This window comes from Eulemur rufifrons, chromosome 29 (assembly GCF_041146395.1).
Source record: "Eulemur rufifrons isolate Redbay chromosome 29, OSU_ERuf_1, whole genome shotgun sequence".
NCBI classification, from domain to species: Eukaryota; Metazoa; Chordata; class Mammalia; order Primates; family Lemuridae; genus Eulemur; species Eulemur rufifrons.
This window is the reverse complement of record NC_091011.1, coordinates 96,134,111-96,149,522: the sequence shown is the minus strand read 5'-3', so window position 1 is coordinate 96,149,522 and position 15,412 is coordinate 96,134,111. Positions and strand designations below refer to the sequence as shown.

The following is a 15,412-nucleotide window of genomic DNA, read 5'->3' as shown; positions in this document are numbered from 1 at the left end:
CTATGTGAAACACAGGCCCACTAGAAGACTGAGATTTAATCAGAGTATAGTGAACTCTTACCCTCTTTCACATTTTGTCACCACATCTACAGGGTTTCAAATATAGTAACAGTGGGTTACAGCTGAAAGAGCTGGAAGACACAGCATCTCTCTGGGGAAGAGCACTTAGAAATTCCTTAAGTCAAGAGGGCAGACAAAAACAAGGACACTAGAGCAATCCAAAGTCTCCAGGACCTGTAGCTACGTCACACATTAAACACAGACAAATCTTAGCCAGATTACCATAAATCCTCACACCAAAGGTCTATTTACCTCAATTTCTATTGTCAGGCTTTCAACAACAAAAAAAGAAAAAAGAAAAAAAATTAAGGCTGGGCGAGGTGGCTCACGCCTGTAATCCTAGCACTCTGGGAGGCCCAGGCGGGTGGATCGCTCAAGGTCAGGAGTTCCAGACCAGCCTCAGCAAGAGTGAGACCACCCCCCCCCCCCTGTCTCTACTAAAAAATAGAAAGAAATTAACTGGACAACTAAAAATATATAGAAAAAATTAGCCGGGCATGGTGGTGCATGCCTGTAGTCCCAGCTACTCGGGAGGCTGAGGCAAGAGGATTACTTGAGCCCAAGAGTTTGAGGTTGCCATGAGCTAGGCTGATGCTGCAGCACTCTAGCCCGGGCAACAGAGTGAGACTTTGTCTCAAAAAAAAAAAGAAAACAGAAAAAAATTATAACACACATATACCAAAAGGCAAGGAAAAAAACAGTCTGAAAACACAAAGCAATAATCAGGCCAGACTCACATATGACACAGATGTTGGGATTATGAAATAGGGAATTTTAAATATCCATAATTTATGTTAAGAGCTCTAGAGGAAAAAGTACACAACATGCAAGAACAGATGGACATCCTGAGCAGAGAGATAGAAACCCTAAGAAAGAATCAAAAGGAAATGCTAGAAATCAACAATGAAGAATGCACTCTACGGGTTCAGGAGTAGGCTCCACGGCGCCAAAGAAAGAAATCAGCTTACAGGTGGGTCAACAGAAACTTCCCAAACAGAAAAGGAAAAAGAATAAAAAAAAAAACAACAACAGAACATCCAAGAACTGTGGGACAATTTCATAACGTATAACATACACATTACTGGAATATCAGAAGGAAAACAGAAAGGCAGAAGAAATATTTGAAATTAAATGGCCAAGAACTTTCCAAAATTAACAACAGACACCAAACCACAGATCCAGGACACTGACACCAAGCAGGATAAATACCAAAAAACCTTCACCTAGGCATATCATATTCAGAAAATCAAAAGCAAATGTAAAATCTTGAAAGAAGCCCCCCTCCCCCACCGGGGAGTGGGGGGTGCTTTATCTATAGGGAAAAAGGATAAGCACTACAGTGGACTTCTCATCAGAGATCAAAGTAGAGTGAAATATTTAAAGTATTAGAGAAACCAGACCTGCCCTGTAAGAAATGTTAAAAGAAATTCTTCAGGCAGAAGGAAAATGATATAGGTCAGAAACTTAGAGCTACACAAAGAAGTGCATCAGAGAAGGAAAAAAATGAAAGTAAAATAAAATCTTTTCTTATTCTTAACTGATCTAAAAGGTCACTATTTAAAGTAATGATAGGCCGGGCGCGGTGGCTCACGCCTGTAATCCTAGCACTCTGGGAGGCCGAGGCGGGTGGATTGCTCAAGGTCAGGAGTTCGAGACCAGCCTGAGCGAGACCCCGTCTCTACTAAAAATAGAAAGACATTATATGGACACCTAAAAATCTATATAGAAAAAATTAGCCGGGCATAGTGGCGCATGCCTGTAGTCCCAGCTACTCGGGAGGCTGAGGCAGTAGGATCGCTTAAGCCCAGGAGTTTGAGGTTGCTGTGAGCTAAGCTGACGCCACGGCACTCACTCTAGCCTGGGCAACAAAGTGAGACTCTGTCTCAACAAAAAAAAAAAAAAAAAAAAAAAAAAAAAAAAATAAAGTAATGATAGTAACAATGCATGTACTGGGTAATTACAATACCCATGTAAATGAAGTGAATAATAGCAATGTCACAGGGACTGGATGGAGGAACTGGGAACACTCTATCAATAAGGTATCAATGTCAATATCCTGGTTTTAATATTATACTATAGGTTTGCAGGATATTAACATTTGGGAAAATTTAGTAAAGGGTACACAGGCTGTCTCCATATTATTTCTTATAACTGCACATGAATCTACAGTTATCACAAAATAAAATGTTTAATTTTATTTTAATAAGCAGTGAGAACTTTAACTCCCCTAATGCAAAGTTTTAAAAATCCCATCTCATTAGGAAGGAAATTCTAACGACTTTAACATTTTTGTAAGAATTACCAAATATCAAGTTAATACACTATCAAAATAAAATAGTAAGTACCTACTCTAGTTTTTAAGAAATATATAATGAAAAAAAGTATCCCATTAAAAAAAGACAACCGGCCGGGCACGGTGGCTCACGCCTATAATCCTAGCACTCTGGGAGGCCGAGGTGGGCGGATCGTTTGAGCTCAGGAGTTCAAGACCAGCCTGAGCAAGAGCGAGACCCCATCTCTACTAAAAATAGAAAGAAATTATATGGACAGCTAAAAATATATATAGAAAAAATTAGCCGGGCATGGTGGTGCATGCCTGTAGTCCCAGCTACTCGGGAGGCTGAGACAGGAGGATCCCTTGAGCTCAGGAGTTTGAGGTTGCTGTGAGCTAGGCTGCCACGGCACTCACTCTAGCCTGGGCAACAGAGTGAGACTCTGTCTCAAAAAAAAAAAAAAGACAACCAAATACTTGGAAATAAACTTAATAGGAAGCATGAAGGCAGAGTCTTCTGGAAACACTTAGGAAGTACAGAATAGCTTCCTTACCAATTTGTAAATTTAATGTAATAGCAGACAATTAAAAGTGAATTGTTAGCTACTTCTAAATTGTATTTCATTCCAAATTATTTATTATATAAATGAGTTTACATAATAAACTAAATACCTGCTGGTTTGCCTTCTCCCACTCCATCCCACCAGAGATTATTTGGCACCTATTATGGTCTAGATTGTGTATCCTGGAAAATCATATGCTGAACTCCTAACCCCCAATACCTCAGAATGTAACTGTATTTACAGACAGACTTCAAAGAGATCATTAAATTAAAATGAAGTCTTTAGGGTGGGCCCTAATCAAATATGACTGGTTTCTTTGTGTGTGTGAATGTGAGGATTTTTTCTTTTTAATTATTAATATTATGGGTATATAATAGTTGTATATCTTTAGAGGGTACATGTGCTGCTTTGATACAGCATACAATGTGAATTAATCAAGTCAGGGTAATTGGAGTATCCATCATCTCAGGCATTTATCATTTTCCAATTCTACTCTTTTAGCTATCTTAAAGTATACCCTAACATTGTTGATTATAGTCACTTTGTTGTGCTATTAAATATTGTTCATTCTAACTATATTTTTGCACTCATTAAACCATCCCCACTACTCCCCCACTCCGCACTATTCTTCCCATCCTCTGGTAACCATCATTCTACTCTCTGTCTCCATGAGATCAATTGTTTTTAATATTTAGCTCCCACATGAGTAAGAATGCCCAAGATTTGTCTTTCTGAGCTTGGTTTATTTCACTTAACATAAGGTTCTCCAGTTCCATCCATGTTGTTGCAAATAGCAGGATTTCATTTTTTGTGGCTATATAATATTCCATTGTGTATACATACCACAATTTCTTTATTCATTCATCCACTGATGGATATTTAGGTTGATTCTAAATCTTGGCTATTGTGAATAGTGCTGCAATAAACATGGGAGTGTAGATATCTTTTCCACATACTGTTTTCCCCTCCTTTGTATATATACCCAGCAGTGGGATTGCTGAGGCATATTGTAGTTCTGTTTTCAGTTTTTTAAGGAGCCTCCACACTGTTCTCCATAGTGGTTGCACGAATTTAACACTCCCTTCAACAGTGTACAAGGGTTCCCCATTCTCCACATCCTCACCAGCATTCATTATTGCCTATCTTTTTGACAAAAGCCATTTTAACTGGGGTGAGATGATATCTCATTGTAGTTCTGATTTCCATTTCTCTGATGACTAATGATGTTGAGCATTTTTTCATGTACCTGATGGCCATTTATACGTGTGGTTTCTTTTTAAGAAGAGGAAATTCGAACATGTACAAAAGAGAATTCTGCCTCCACACTGCCTTTAGGCTCAAGCTATAACACTTACTCTTCCCTGGGTCTTCCACCTGCTCTGCCGTTTTTTTTTTGTTTGTTTGTTTTTTTCCCCCAAGACAGAGTCTCTGTTGCCCAGGCTAGCGTGCTGTAGCATCAGCCTACCTCACAGCAACCTCCAACTCCTGGGCTCAAGCAATTCTCCTGCCTCAGCCTCCCAAGTAGCTGGGACTACAGGCATGCGCCACCACACCCGGCTAATTTTTTCTGTATATATTTTTAGTTGTCCATATAAATTCTTTCTATTTTTAGTAGAGACGGGGTCTTGCTCTTGCTCAGGCTGGTCTCGAACTCCTGAGCTCAAAGGATCCACTGGCCTCGGCCTCCCGGAGTGCTAGGATTATAGGTGTGAGCCATCATGCCCGGCCGCCCTGCAGGTTTTGGACTTGCCAGCCCCCACAATCACGTGAGCCAATTCTTTAAAATAAATCTGTGGGGGGGAGGGGTGTGCACGCACGCACATGTATACACATCCTATGGGTTCTGTTTCTCAGGAGAACCCAGACTAACAAAGAATCCTTTTCCAATATCATGAATAGGCTCAGGAAGTTGGTAAGATGAATAATTAAAAAGATAAACTTCATGTTATGTGTATTTTACCACAACCAGAAAAAGAAGGGGGAAAAAAAGTGAACTTTTCACTAAACTTAAGATTCGTAAGTTAACTAGTTGTGAAGATTATAAATACTTCCTTTTTTAAAATGCAATTTATAATGAAGTTCCCTTGTCTTTTTACCAACTCTTTCAAACTTCTAAAAATATGTTGAAAGCTAAAGAAAATATTTATAAGATATTAAAGTTAAATAGAGCTATCACTATAAGTCAAAGGTGATAACTAAAATTAAAAAGCAATAGGACAAAAACAGGAAAATATCTGCAGCAAATATGGCACAGGATTATTAGATAAATGAGTAAAGTATTAGATTAATAGATGAAGTATATAGAAAAGACTATTCACAAAAGAAACATACATGGAAATACACATGGAAAAGCCTTCAGTTTCAATAATTAGCAAAGACATACAAATAAAAATAAGATAGTATTTTCTAGCTCAAATTACAGAAGTTTTTAGAAATACTTGTTTATATTCAAAATACAGGTAAACAGTACATTTATCAATGATGAAATTATTAATATAGGCCAAGAGCGGTGGCTCACAAGCCTGTAATCCTCACAATCTGGGAGACCAAGGCAGGAAGACTGCTTGAGCTCAGGAGTTCAAGACCAGCCTAAGCCAGAGTGAGACCCTGTCTCTACTAAAAACAAAAAAATAAGCAGGGTGTCCTGTCACATGCCTGTAGTCCCAGCTACTCAGGAGGCTGAGGCAGGAGGATCACTGAGCCCAGGAGTTTGAGCTTGCAGGGAGCTATGATGAGGCTGCTGCACTCTACCTGAGGCGAGAGAGGAAGATTTTGTCTCAAAAACAACAACAAAAACAACAGCAAAAACCATAATATAAAGATTTTTTTTTAAAAGCAGTTGGACAATGCCACAAGAGACTTAGAAACCATTATACACTTTAGACAGTAATCTCATTTTCTCTAAGAAAAAAAATATCTTAAAGAAGTAATAAATTGGATGGAAAAACTTGGGTACACCCAAAAGCAAACTCTAAAAATTACTGCTACAATAAAGATATAAGCAAAATATATGGAAACGTGGATGGAGGAGAAATCAGTTTTGTCTGAAAACAACTTGAAGATTTCTCATAGAAGTTGAGATTTAAGTTTTGGCTTTAAACATGAAAATTTCAAAGACCAAATACTGAACTATTTCAAGCAGAAAGTTCAAGTCTTGGGAAACTGCAACACATATCTGTTTTCGGTTTTCCAAACAGAACAGCAAGTAGAATGGCTGGCTGTAATGATGAATATAGATGAATACACAGGGGCAGGACAAGGCTAACGTAAGGTGATTAATTATATGAAGACAGGATGAGGCTCTGACACTGAGGATAAGGATTAACTAGTTCTGCATGTAAAAGGAAGTTCACTAGTGTTTTTGAGCAAATAAATCTTAGGAAGAAAATTCTAGCAGCTGTGCGTAAATGGTTTCGGACAGAGGGGGAAAAAAATCTAGAATCAGAGAGTACAGTTAGAAAAATTCCAGTAAGAGGCTATTGTGTCTCGATCTAAGGCTCTGAAAGTGAGTGGGAAGGAGGATCAGCAGAACTGTCTGCACTAGTCAACTTGACAGGATATGGGCCCTCTAAGGGAGAAAGGCAATAAAAACAATACCCAGCTTTCAAGTCTTACTGACAGGTAGCACAGGTTTGGGAGGATTAACAGAAGATGAATTTTGCTCTGCACATGTTGCATTTGAAAGAACACTGATATGCAGATGCCCATGAGCTTCAAATCCAAATTGAGGCCTCAGAGAGAACTTTAAAATAAACATCGAAATGACAGTTTAAGTTACATGGACATAATAGCAAAGGAGGGCTTAAGTAATGAGGATAGCACGATGGGTGAGGGAGCAAGCACTGAAGCTCTGGGGATGAGCACACTTAAGTACCGTGTCAAGCAGAAGAGCCTGGGATGGACCTGAGGGCCACAAAGTGGGAGAACTCAAGAGTGTGTACTAACAAGCACCATGAGGTATCATAAAGGTTTAGAAAGGTCAAGACACATGAGAGCTAAGGTAGAGCCCTCAGATTTAGCAATTAATAAGGTATGAGGGTCTTTAAGAAAGCAGTTTTTAAAATGTGAAGAAGAGTTTGTCAGTTCCTCAACATGTTAAACAGAACTGCCATATGACCCAGCAATTCTACTCCTGGATGTAGTATACTCAAAAGAATTCAAAATGGACTCAAACAGACCCCTGTAAACACATGTTCATAGCATTACCACAACAGACAAAAGGTAGAAACAACACGGTGTCCATTAACGGATAACTGGATAAGCAAATTGTGATATATACATACAGTGGAATATTATTCAGCCATAAGAATGAAGTATGATACTTCCTACAACATGGATAAACCTTGAAAACATTATGTGAAATCATCAGACACAAAAGGATCAATATTGTACAATTCCACTCACATGAAGTATCTAGTATAGAATAGGCAAATTCATCCAAACAGAAAGGGGCTGGAGGGAGGGGGAAATGGAGAGTTATTGCTTAATGCTTATAGTTTCTGATTGGGGTGATGAAAAAGTTTTGGGGATGATGATACAACATTGTGAATGTACTTAATGCCATCGAACTATACACTTAAAAATGGTTAAAATAAGCTTCATGTTATATACATTTTACCACCACAACAAAAAAAGACAGACGGAACTCCTTATGAGGAACAGCACAGAAACTGTCAGAAGTGAGGTGCAGACTACTGTTTCAGGACATTCAATTTGAAAAGTTCAACTGATACATATTGAAGGTAGAAGAGGTTTTTCTATTTCCTATTTTTCTTAAGACAGTAGATCTCAAAATATAGTATTTCTGGGAAAAAGATCAGTTTTTAAAAAAAAAACCTTGAGTGCTTCCTCATAATGCTAGTTCCCCAATGGTGGGAGGCCGCCACTTGTAGGATCTCCAGAGGCTGGGGCGCTGGGCAGTCCGGCAACACCCCTCCTCTTGCCCAGCAACTTCTGCCCGGCATGGGGGGCTCCACCCTTGGAGGTGGGGACAAGCGAGAAAAGCCGCTTTCCCTGTGCGACAGGCGTGAATCTGTAACGCCTGGGCGCTGTACAATAATTGACAGCCCACTGATTCTGCCCACCGGACTGGCTTAGGTCATCTAATAAGATCATAACCCTAGGGCTTGCTCTCCATATCCGAAAGCTGCCAACAGGGGTGTCTGTAGACAGGGAAGGAAAAGGGACCTCAGCAATTCCACCAATTGACCCTTCCTCCCATCAGGAGCAGCCTCCCAAGCTGGTGAAAGAGTCCTGAATAACATACTAGTGGCTCCCCCTAGCGGCAGGTCTAGCAACCATAGAAGCATACACACACAGGTTTGCAAGCATCAGCTGAGCTCTCTGTCTTGCCCTTACCCCCACTTTAAGGGGGAATAGGGTCCAAGTAACCCTTGGGAGTGGCAAGACTCTTCCTAAAGATCGGGGCATTCGTATTCCTCACCCAGGAGACCAGAGACTAACACAGAGGCATCAGATTACCTCGATAACTGGCTCCTCCGCGCAATCTACAACCAACGACAGAGAGGGTAACCGGATAGCTTAACACAGTGCCTTCCATCTCAAGCTATTAGAGGGCAGTGGAGTCATACACACAAGTGCAATCCACCACCTGGGAGCTTAAGCTGGGGAACCAAACTCACTAATCTCCATGGCAACAGGTGAAGACAACAGGTCAGAGGTAATCCAACTTGCTAAAATACCCCTAAGGCAACACAAGACCAGGGCACCTCCTCCCACCACTATCAAGGAACATCCCTTGGGGGCTTGAAGTTAGGGGCACAAACCAGTTCTAGCACTCCCAGTTCTCGACCAAGTAGCTTAATGAGAAAGAACCAGCAAAAGAACACAGGCAACATAAAAGATCAGAGAGAAAAGTCACCCCCAAAAGAAATCATTAGACCCTCAAAAACAGATACTAATTTAAATGAAATGATTAAAAAGACAGAAGAAGAATTCTAAATATGGATTGTAAGAAAATTCAATGAAAATGAAGAGACACTAGAAACCCAACACAAAGAAGCCATGAGAACAATACAGGAAATGAATAAAGTATTCTCTAAAGAAATCAAAGTATTACGAAAGAACCAAACAGAAATTCTGGAAATGAAAGACACATTCAAGGAACTTCAAAACACAGTGGAAAGCCTTAAGAATAGAATGGATCACACAGAAGAAAGAATCTCAGAGCTTGAAGATAATGCCTATGTGCTAAACAAATCAGATGAAGAAAACGAACACAGAAGCAAGAGACAAGAACAAAACATACGAGAAATGCGGGATTATGTAAAGAAACCAGATAAAAGAAAATTATAGGTGTCCCAGTTAGAGAAGAAGAAAATACGCAAGGGCTGGAAAATCTATATCTTGGAATACTGGAGGAAAATATGCCTGGAATGACCAGAAATCTAGATATCCAGATACAAGAAGCACACAGAACTCCTGGGAGACTCAATGTGAAAAGGCAATCACCACGTCACATAATTATTAGATTGGCCAAAGTAAACACAAAAGAGGCAATCCTTCAAGCAGTAAGACGAAAACAGCAGATAACCTACAAAGGAAAACCTATCAGACTAACTGCAGACTTCTTAACTGAAACCCTACAAGCCAGAAGGGACTGGGGACTCATCCTCAATCTTCAAAAACAGAACAATGGCCAACTAGAATTCTTATTTTTTTTCTTTTTTTTATGATTAGTCTTTACAACCTAGAATTCTTTATCTGGCAAAACTAAGCTTCATCTATGAGGGAGAAATAAAGACTGTCCCAGACAAGCAATAACTGATGGAATTTTTGAAGACCAGACCTGCCCTGCAGGAAGTACTCAGACCTGCATTATACACTGAACGGCATAATAGGCACTCACCGAAGTAAAATCACTCAAGAGTTAAAAGTTCAGAACCTGGATTCCACAATGGCTCAAAAGGTAAAATAAAACAATAAGAATTTACCCAACAATATGAACAGAAATATACCCCAAATATCAATCCTCTCAATAAATGTGAATTGCTTGAATCGTCCTTTGAAGAGACAGACTGGCTGAGTGGATAAAAAAATTATAAGGCAAGTATCTCTGTCTTCAGGAAACGCATCTAATCCACAAAGATGCTTTCATACACAAGGTCAAGGGCTGGAAAACAAACTTCCAGGCAAATGGAAGAGAGCAGGGGTAGCGATCCTTATTTCAGACAACATACTTTAAAATAGCAAAAGTAAAGAAAGACAAAGATGGTCACCATATAATGGTGAAAGGAAAAATTCAACAAGAAGACTTAACAATTCTTAATATTTATGCACCCAACGCAGGAGCCCCCAGATACATAAAAGGCAAGATACATAAAAAGCAAACCTGTTTGATCTAAGTAGCATTATAAACAGTAATGCTATAGTAGCTAGGGATCTCAACAATCCCACTGACTGAATTGGACAGAACCTCCAAACAGAAAATAAGCAAAAAAACAATGGACTTAAATAGAGCTCTAGAACAAATGGGTCTAACAGACATCTACAGAACATTCCACCCAAATAAAGCCAAATAGACATTCTTCTCATCAGCTCATGGAACTTTCTCCAAAATTGATCACATCCTGGGCAACAAATCAGACCTCAACAAATTTAAAAAAAATAGAAATCATACCATGTATCTTCTCAGACCACAGTGGTATAAAATTAGAGATCAATTCCAACAGAAACACCACTTCACAAAGTCACGGAAATTAAACAATCTATTGCTGAATGACTACTGGGTCAAGGAGGAGATCCAGATGGAAATCAAAAGATTTTTCAAACTAAATGATAATGGGGACACAAGTTATCAAAATCTGCAGGATACAGCAAAAACATTCCTGAGAGGAAAACTAATAGCATTAGATGCTCACATCCAAGAGACACAAAGCTCACAAATCAACAAACTAATATATCATCTCAAGGAACTGGAAAAGGAAGAGTAAATTAATTCTAACCCTAGCAGAAGAAAAAAATAATATCAGAGCAGAACTAAATGAAATTGAGAATAAAAGAACTATACAGAAGATCAATAAAACCAAGAGTTGGTTTTTCGAAAAGATAAACAAAATTGATAGCCCTCTTGCTAGATTGACAAGAACTAGAAATGAAAGGACTTTAATAAACTCAATCAGAACTGAAAAAGGAGAGGTCACTACAGACATCACAGAAATACGAAACATTATCTTTGAATACTATAAAAATCTATATGTCCCAAAACTACAAAATGTGGAGGAAATGGACAAATTCTTGGAAACACACAACCTCCCTAAGCCCAATCAGGAGGAAATAGAATTCCTGAACAGATCGACATCAAGCACAGAAATTGGAGCAGCAATTAAAAATCTTCCAAAAAAAAAAAAAGAGAAGTCCTGGACCAGATGGGTTCACACCTGAATTTTACCAAATCTACAAAGAATAACTCATACCTGTACTACAGAAATTATTCCGCAACATTGAGAAGGATGGTATCCTCCCCAACTCATTCTACAAAGCCAATTATCACCTTGATACCAAAGCCAAGAAAGCACACAACAGAAAAAGAAAACTACAGACCAATATCCCTCATGAATATAGATGCAAAAATCCTCAACAAAATCTTAGCAAATAAAATCCAACAGCACATCAAAAAAATAATTCAACATGACCAAGTGAGCTTTATCCCAGAGATGCAAGGCTGATTCAACATACATAAATCTATAAATGCAATTCACTACATAAATAAAAGCAAGAACAAAGACCATATGTTTCTCTCAATAGATGCAGAAAAAGCATTTGACAAAAACCAGCACACTTTTATGATAAAAACTCTTAACAAAATAGGCATAGATGGGACAGTCCTTAAAATTATTAAGGCCATATATGATAAACCCACAGCCAATATCATACTGAATGGGGAAAAATTGAAAGCATTTCCACTTAGAACAGGAACCAGACAAGGTTGCTCAGTATCTCCACTTCTATTCAACACAGTGCTGGAAGTCCTTGCCAGAGCAATCAGACAAGAGAGGGGAATTAAGGGTGTCTGAATTGGGGCAGAAGACGTCAAACTCTCACTTTTTGCTGATGATATGACGTTATATCTAGAAAATTCCAAGGATTCAACCAAGAGACTCCTGGAATTGATAAATGAATTCAGTAAAGTCTCAGGATACAAAATCAATGCACACAAATCAGTGGCATTCATATACCCAATAACAGTCAAGCCAAAAATCAAATCAAAGATGCAACACCTTTCAAATAGCATCAATGAAAATTAAATATTTAGGAATATATTTAATGAAGGAGGTGAGAGACACATATAGGGAGAACTACAAAACACTGAGAAAAGAAATTGTAGAAGATGCAAACAGATGGAAATCCCTACCATGCTCATGGATTGGTAGAATCAATATTGTCAAAATGTCCATACTACCTAAAGTGATCTACAGAATTAAAGCAATCCCTATCAAAATATCATCATCATTCTTTACAGATTTAGAAAAAAAATCATTCTATGCTTCATCTGGTATCAGAGAAGACCTTGCATAGCCAAAGCGATCTTAAGCAAAAAGAACAAATTGGGAGGCATCAGTCTGCCAGACTTCAAACTTTACTACAAGTCTATAGTAACCAAAACAGCGTGGTACTGGCACAAGAAGAGAGATATAGACCTCTGGAGTAGGACGGAAATCCCAGATATAAAACGAGCCTCATATTGTCATCTAATCCTCAACAAAGCAGACAAAAATATACGTTGGGGAAAAGAATCTCCATTCAATAAGTGGTGCTGGGAAAACTGGATATCCACATGCAGAAGACTGAAACTGGATTCCCACTTCTCACCTCTCACAAAAATCAACTCACGATGGATGAGAGACTTAAACCTAAGGCATGAAACCTTAAGAATTCTGGAAGAAAATGTTGGGAACACTCTTTTAGACATTGGCCTAGGCAAAGAATTTATGAAGACTACCCCCAAAGCAATCACAGCAGCAACAAAAATAAACGAATGGTACCTGATCAAATTAAAAAGCTTCTGCACAGCCAAGGAATTAGAGCAAATAGACAACCTACAGAATGGAACAAAATATTTGCTTTCTACACATTCCATAAAGGGCTGATAACAAGAATCTATACAGAACTTAAGAAAATCAACAACAACAACAAAAAAATCAAACAACCCAACCAATAAATGAGCAAAGGACATGGACAGAAACTTTTCAAAAAAAGACACACTAATGGCCAGCAAACACATAAAAAAAGTGCTCAACATCTCTAATCATTAGGGAAATGAAAATCAAAACTGCAATGAGTTATCACCTAACTCCAGTGAGAATAGCCTTTATCAAAAACTCTCCAAACAACAAATGCTGGCGTGGATGTGGAAAGATTGGAACAGTCTTACACTGCTGGTGGAACTGCAAATTAGTACAACCCCTGTGAAAAATAATCTGGAGATACTTCAAAGAGCTAAAAACAGAAATGCCATTTGATCCAGCAATCCCATTACTAGGCATCTATCCAAAGGAAAAAAAGCCATTCTATAATAAAGACATCTGCACTCGAATGTTTATAGCAGCACAATTTACAATTGCAACGATGTGGAAACAACCCAAGTGCCCATAGATACATGAGTGGATTAATAAAATGTGGTATACGTATACCATGGAATACTACTGAACTACAAAAAACAATGGTGAGCTAGCACCTCTTATATTATCCTGGAAAGAGATTGAGCCCATCTTTCAAAGTGAAGTATCACAAGGATGAAAAAACATGCACCACATGTACTTGCCATCAAATTGGTACTAACTGATCAACACTCAGGTATTCACATGGTAATAATACTCACTGGGTGCTGGTCAGGTGGGGGAGGTAGGGAAGTGTGTTGGGGGGGTAAACCCACAACTAATGGAATTGGAGCACACTGTGGAAGGACACGCTTGTTGCCCTGGCTTGGGCAAAGCAAACGCATTACATGTAACCAAAATGTTTGTACATAATATCCTGAATTAAAAAAAAAAAATCTGAAGAGCCCAGCCTAAACCTGTGATTTGAGGGAGAGTAATACCAGAATATTTTGGTGGGTGCAGAGTAGTGGTACGAAAAGCATATTCAAAATTATAATGCCATTTTATATTTGGAAAACCAACCAACCAACCAACCGATTGTTTTCATAATGCAAAGAAAAAGGAAGGCCAGACCAAATTTTCTTTGATGGTAAAAATAAGCAAAGCCAGTCCATCATAAATATTCCCCAAAGGGTGACGTCTACCATAATTAAAGGGCGGGAGCCTTGGCAGTTTTTTATATTTATCCAAACAGCATGGATTTCAAAAATATAGGAAATTACACAAGACAAATGACCCAATTTCTTCAACAAACATATTGTGAAGAAAAAAAAAAAAGAAAGAAAGAAACTTAAGAGGCATATCAACCAAACACCATGTGTGGATCTGGTCAAAATCCTGACCGGCACAAAATAACGGTTAAAAAAAAAAGAGAGAACATCAAATATTGCGGAAACTAAGGCTTCAGTACCCCGGGTTCGTTATCCTAGTCTCTCTAGGATCCCGGTTCTAAAATGCCCGAAAACGAGGCCCGAGGCGGGCCCAGCCCTCCCTGCCCTCAGCCAGGGCTGTCCGCGTGTCCCGCGCTCCCAGAGAGGACAGAAACGGGAGCCCGGGGAGGAGCTCCGGGGCACAGGCACCGCCTCCGCGGCAGACAACCCTTGCCTGAAGAGACGTACGTGCTCGGACCTTCAGTCGCTGGCGGCTCCGGCCGGTCCCAGGCGCTGCACCTGCCCGCAGGCCCCGGAGCCGGCCGGCCTCTGGCCGCGGGCGCTTCCCCGAGCCCGCCCCGGGGCCCGCGCGCGCCACAGCCGCTCGCCCCCTGAGGCGCGGCGCAGTCGGACGGAGGCCGCGCGGGGCCAGGCGCCGCCGCCCGGCCGGCTACTCACCGCGACGCCGGCAGCCCAGGACCGCGGCCTTCCGTGACTCGCGCGGTGGCATCGTCCCTCCCGCCAGAGCCCCAGTCCGAGCCGCAGGAACCGCGGCGGCGGAGCTGCCGGGGGGAAACGCGGCCCGGGCGGCCGAGCACCCGGGCGTCGCGCACACACGGGGTGGGATGGCGGCCGCGGGCTCGCCCAGGCCCAGGGGCCTCGCCCAGTCCCCGCGCCGCAGCCTCTGCCGAGCGCCGCGCGACCGCCGGCGCCACGTGACGGGCGGCCCGTCCCGCCGCGGCTGACGTCACTGGCGCGGCCTCGCGAGTTCCCCCGAACGCTTGCGCAGCCCCGCGCGTGGCCCTGGCCTGGAGGTTTGTGACGGCTGTCTTCTGCTTTCTCCCTCAGAAGAGGACCCCATTAAAAACAGATACCCTGCCTGTGGCCCCACTGCTCGGGAGGCTGAGGCGGGGGGGGCGTCGCTTGAGCCCAGGAGCCCTGGGCTGTCCTGCACGGTGCCCACGGGGTGTGGCACCTAAGTTGGGCATCTGTATGGCGACCTCGGGAGCGGGGGAGCGCCGGACGCCT

The 15,412-nt window shown here is 41.0% G+C and overlaps 1 protein-coding gene across 2 annotated transcripts in view; it reads right to left on the bottom strand.

Moving 5' to 3' along the window:
• Positions 1-15,075, bottom strand: part of GALNT11 (polypeptide N-acetylgalactosaminyltransferase 11) — a 48,705-nt gene extending 33,630 nt beyond the window's left edge. For both annotated transcript variants that reach the window (XM_069461360.1, XM_069461361.1), the window contains exon 1: positions 14,843-15,075. The gene's annotated coding sequence lies outside the window, so the exon portion shown is untranslated. The remainder of the gene's footprint in view (positions 1-14,842) is intronic.
• Between the last annotated feature and the right edge of the window lie 337 nt (positions 15,076-15,412).